The following is a 6,000-nucleotide window of genomic DNA, read 5'->3' as shown; positions in this document are numbered from 1 at the left end:
GCCGTGCGTCCTATCCATCCATTTGTCAAACGACGGGAGGATCGCCCCTATGGTGCGGGTCCCATAGGGGGAATCCTCCAGGTCTGTTTTCCACCTTTCACGGAGCCTCCTCAACGCCATTCTGCGCTCATTCCTTACTTCCTCAGGAGCAGGGAAATCACCTGTCTCCCTGCTCCTGATTCTCCGTCTATGCGCATCGGCGAGCACCTCAGCATCCAGTTCCCAAGGTGAGGTGCCCGCCAATACGCACGCTGCCGCCCAGCCTACCGTCACATATGCCCTACAAACACGTATGGCAATTACTCGCTGGGGCCTCCGCAGTAGGGCTTTATTCTCCCGATTTAATTTATCAGCCCAAATCGGGGCTCCATAGAGGGCCATTGATCTGGCCACTCCGGCATAAAGCTTCCGGCAAGCGTGGGAGGGTCCTCCCACATTAGGCAGCAGCCTGCCCATCTCTGAAGCTGCCGTCACTATTCGGGGAGCAACTTGACGGAAGTGCTCCCCGAAATTCCATCTCGTGTCTAGTGTAAGGCCGAGGTATTTTATATGGGGCTTTATCATAACCTCCTCACCTGATATTCTGAGGGAGGCACCCCCGGGCACCTTCCATCCCCTCCTCCCGAAAACTATCGCATCGGTCTTCGGGAGGGAGACCCTTAGACCTAAGAGGCGGATTCTAAGTATAATTAAGTCAGCCGCCACTTCCGCCCTCCGCAATGCCTCTCTGAGCTCCTTGCCCCGAATGGCCACCATTGTGTCATCAGCGTAACACATGAGGGCCATTCGGGGGAGTAGCTCTGCACGGATGGCCCAGTCAAAGCCAATGTTCCATAACAGGGGTCCAAGCACCGACCCCTGTGGAACACCGCAGGCCATCCGTCTCTCCAACCGTCCATTGGGAGTGTCGCAGACCACCACTCTATCTGTCAGGTAGTGGTCAACGACCCGTCTCAAATACAGGGGCACCTCGTGATATTTAAGGGCCTCCCGAATCACCGAGTATGGGAGGGTACCAAATGCATTGGCGATGTCCAAGGACACCGCAATGGCTCCCTCCCCTCTCCTTTGGGCATCCTCACAAAAGGCCCGAAGTGCCCCCAATGCGTCCATAGTGGACCTGCCATATCGGAACCCATATTGGCGGTCCGAAAGATTTGGACCTGTCTGCTGTAAGTGCTTATTGATCCGGGAAGCTACTACGCGTTCGAGCATCTTCCCGGATTCATCTAGTAGCACTATGGGCCTCCATCCAGAAGGGGAATCCACCGGCCTAGTCTCCTTCCGGAGGAGACACACTATTCCCTCCTTCCAGCACCTTGGAAATTGCCCATCCTTTAGACATTGATCAAAAATGGACTTGAGGCAATCTCCAAGGTACTCCATCGCTATGGGAATAATTTTCCCGTGAACCCCGTCTGGGCCAGGGGCTTTTTTGCAGGCCCTTAATCTATGGGCCACAAAAGCCAAACCTAACCTAACCTAACCTAACCTAACCTAACCTAACCTAACCTAACCTAACCTAACCTAACCTAACCTAACCTAACCTAACCTAACCTAACCTAACCTAACCTAACCTAACCTAACCTAACCTAACCTAACCTAACCTAACCTAACCTAACCTAACCTAACCTAACCTAACCTAACCTAACCTAACCTAACCTAACCTAACCTAACCTAACCTAACCTAACCTAACCTAACCTAACCTAACCTAACCTAACCTAACCTAACCTAACCTAACCTAACCTAACCTAACCTAACCTAACCTAACCTACCTATCTCTGGGAGCAGTGTCGTTTTTAGGGACATCAAAAAAAAAATAACCCTAACCTACCTATCTCTGGGAGCAGTGTCGTTTTTAGGGACATCAAAAAAAAAATAACCCTAACCTACCTATCTCTGGGAGCAGAGAATTTTACCCCAATGATTTTCTTTTTAGTTACCTAGTCCCTAGCAATCCGTTTTCATAACTAAGTATTTTCTATTCTTAAAAAGAATATCACGTCTAAAATGGTGTCATATATAGGTAATAACACCTAGCCAAAATGTCGTTTTTGTGAAAATCTGTCATTTTGCACTTGGTCATGACGGCAGTTTCTAAGCAAGATCCATATTTATTAAAAAACTGTCAACTTTCAAGATTCTTACAGATTCTGTCAAAGAACGTCCCATTTTACAGTATTTCAGTCTTTTTATTTTGTACTTAACTATGACAAAATATCATTTTACACTAAATTTGACAAAAACTGTCAGATTATGTCAATATACATTATGCCATGTCACTTTGTACCAAATATTACCATACAAATCCTAAAAACTAGCCCAAAAATACCAAAAACACAAATTTCTATGAAGAATGGTCAAGTGCGAGTCGGATTTCACTATTTCCTACTAGACGAGTAAGACATTTTCGTATATATAGACCTATTTTTGGACCGATTTGGACATAAAAAAAATTTAAAAAAAAATTTGACCCGGGTCTAAAATCTTTATTTTTAGAGATAGAGAGCTGAAAAAAAAACCGTTTGTGTACAATTTTAATACATTTTGTTCATCTATAAATTCAACCATCCAGCCTTGTAACATTAAATTTAAAAAAATAAAAACTGAAAAAACTGAAAAATTTGTATGGGAGCTCCCAGAAGGAGGGCGTTTCCCACCCCCAAAGGGGGGTCCAGATTTTAGATCTCCTTAAGAAACCCTTATATTCCGAATTTGAGCCAGATCTGCCGAAGGACGAACCCTTAACCTATAACTCTAAAAACCCATAACCCAAAAAACTCGCCCAAAATTACTTCAAAACAAATTTCTATTAAAAATGGTCAAGTGCGAATGACCATAGATAGAGCATGTAAAATAATACCCCTATGCCAAATTTCAAGAAAATCTAACGATTTTCAACCATAATTGTGACCTAACCTAACTTTACTAGTAGCAGTTGGTTCCTAATAAACTGACCCACTTTTCTAGTAGCAGTTGGTTCCTGTAAAGGTCGCAGTTCTAACATAACCTAACCTGACTAACCTAACCTAACCTAACCTAACCTACCTCTCTCTGGGAGAAGTTTCGTTTTTAGGGACATCAAAAAAAAAATAACCCTAACCTACCTATCTCTGGGAGCAGTGTCGTTTTTAGGGACATCAAAAAAAAAATAACCCTAACCTACCTATCTCTGGGAGCAGTGTCGTTTTTAGGGACATCAAAAAAAAAATAACCCTAACCTACCTATCTCTGGGAGCAGAGAATTTTACCCCAATGATTTTCTTTTTAGTTACCTAGTCCCTAGCAATCCGTTTTCATAACTAAGTATTTTCTATTCTTAAAAAGAATATCACGTCTAAAATGGTGTCATATATAGGTAATAACACCTAGCCAAAATGTCGTTTTTGTGAAAATCTGTCATTTTGCACTTGGTCATGACGGCAGTTTCTAAGCAAGATCCATATTTATTAAAAAACTGTCAACTTTCAAGATTCTTACAGATTCTGTCAAAGAACGTCCCATTTTACAGTATTTCAGTCTTTTTATTTTGTACTTAACTATGACAAAATATCATTTTACACTAAATTTGACAAAAACTGTCAGATTATGTCAATATACATTATGCCATGTCACTTTGTACCAAATATTACCATACAAATCCTAAAAACTAGCCCAAAAATACCAAAAACACAAATTTCTATGAAGAATGGTCAAGTGCGAGTCGGATTTCACTATTTCCTACTAGACGAGTAAGACATTTTCGTATATATAGACCTATTTTTGGACCGATTTGGACATAAAAAAAATTTAAAAAAAAATTTGACCCGGGTCTAAAATCTTTATTTTTAGAGATAGAGAGCTGAAAAAAAAACCGTTTGTGTACAATTTTAATACATTTTGTTCATCTATAAATTCAACCATCCAGCCTTGTAACATTAAATTTAAAAAAATAAAAACTGAAAAAACTGAAAAATTTGTATGGGAGCTCCCAGAAGGAGGGCGTTTCCCACCCCCAAAGGGGGGTCCAGATTTTAGATCTCCTTAAGAAACCCTTATATTCCGAATTTGAGCCAGATCTGCCGAAGGACGAACCCTTAACCTATAACTCTAAAAACCCATAACCCAAAAAACTCGCCCAAAATTACTTCAAAACAAATTTCTATTAAAAATGGTCAAGTGCGAATGACCATAGATAGAGCATGTAAAATAATACCCCTATGCCAAATTTCAAGAAAATCTAACGATTTTCAACCATAATTGTGACCTAACCTAACTTTACTAGTAGCAGTTGGTTCCTAATAAACTGACCCACTTTTCTAGTAGCAGTTGGTTCCTGTAAAGGTCGCAGTTCTAACATAACCTAACCTGACTAACCTAACCTAACCTAACCTAACCTACCTCTCTCTGGGAGAAGTTTCGTTTTTAGGGACATCAAAAAAAAAATAACCCTAACCTACCTATCTCTGGGAGCAGTGTCGTTTTTAGGGACATCAAAAAAAAAATAACCCTAACCTACCTATCTCTGGGAGCAGTGTCGTTTTTAGGGACATCAAAAAAAAAATAACCCTAACCTACCTATCTCTGGGAGCAGAGAATTTTACCCCAATGATTTTCTTTTTAGTTACCTAGTCCCTAGCAATCCGTTTTCATAACTAAGTATTTTCTATTCTTAAAAAGAATATCACGTCTAAAATGGTGTCATATATAGGTAATAACACCTAGCCAAAATGTCGTTTTTGTGAAAATCTGTCATTTTGCACTTGGTCATGACGGCAGTTTCTAAGCAAGATCCATATTTATTAAAAAACTGTCAACTTTCAAGATTCTTACAGATTCTGTCAAAGAACGTCCCATTTTACAGTATTTCAGTCTTTTTATTTTGTACTTAACTATGACAAAATATCATTTTACACTAAATTTGACAAAAACTGTCAGATTATGTCAATATACATTATGCCATGTCACTTTGTACCAAATATTACCATACAAATCCTAAAAACTAGCCCAAAAATACCAAAAACACAAATTTCTATGAAGAATGGTCAAGTGCGAGTCGGATTTCACTATTTCCTACTAGACGAGTAAGACATTTTCGTATATATAGACCTATTTTTGGACCGATTTGGACATAAAAAAAATTTAAAAAAAAATTTGACCCGGGTCTAAAATCTTTATTTTTAGAGATAGAGAGCTGAAAAAAAAACCGTTTGTGTACAATTTTAATACATTTTGTTCATCTATAAATTCAACCATCCAGCCTTGTAACATTAAATTTAAAAAAATAAAAACTGAAAAAACTGAAAAATTTGTATGGGAGCTCCCAGAAGGAGGGCGTTTCCCACCCCCAAAGGGGGGTCCAGATTTTAGATCTCCTTAAGAAACCCTTATATTCCGAATTTGAGCCAGATCTGCCGAAGGACGAACCCTTAACCTAACCTAACCTAACCTAACCTAACCTAACCTAACCTAACCTAACCTAACCTAACCTAACCTAACCTAACCTAACCTAACCTAACCTAACCTAACCTAACCTAACCTAACCTAACCTAACCTAACCTAACCTAACCTAACCTAACCTAACCTAACCTAACCTAACCTAACCTAACCTAACCTAACCTAACCTAACCTAACCTAACCTAACCTAACCTAACCTAACCTAACCTAACCTAACCTAACCTAACCTAACCTAACCTAACCTAACCTAACCTAACCTAACCTAACCTAACCTAACCTAACCTAACCTAACCTAACCTAACCTAACCTAACCTAACCTAACCTAACCTAACCTAACCTAACCTAACCTAACCTAACCTAACCTAACCTAACCTAACCTAACCTAACCTAACCTAACCTAACCTAACCTAACCTAACCTAACCTAACCTAACCTAACCTAACCTAACCTAACCTAACCTAACCTAACCTAACCTAACCTAACCTAACCTAACCTAACCTAACCTAACCTAACCTAACCTAACCTAACCTAACCTAACCTAACCTAACCTAACCTAACCTAACC

This window comes from Cydia amplana, chromosome 12, assembly GCF_948474715.1.
Source record: "Cydia amplana chromosome 12, ilCydAmpl1.1, whole genome shotgun sequence".
NCBI classification, from domain to species: Eukaryota; Metazoa; Arthropoda; class Insecta; order Lepidoptera; family Tortricidae; genus Cydia; species Cydia amplana.
The sequence above is the reverse complement of the archived record's forward strand: the minus strand, read 5'-3'. Positions refer to the sequence as shown.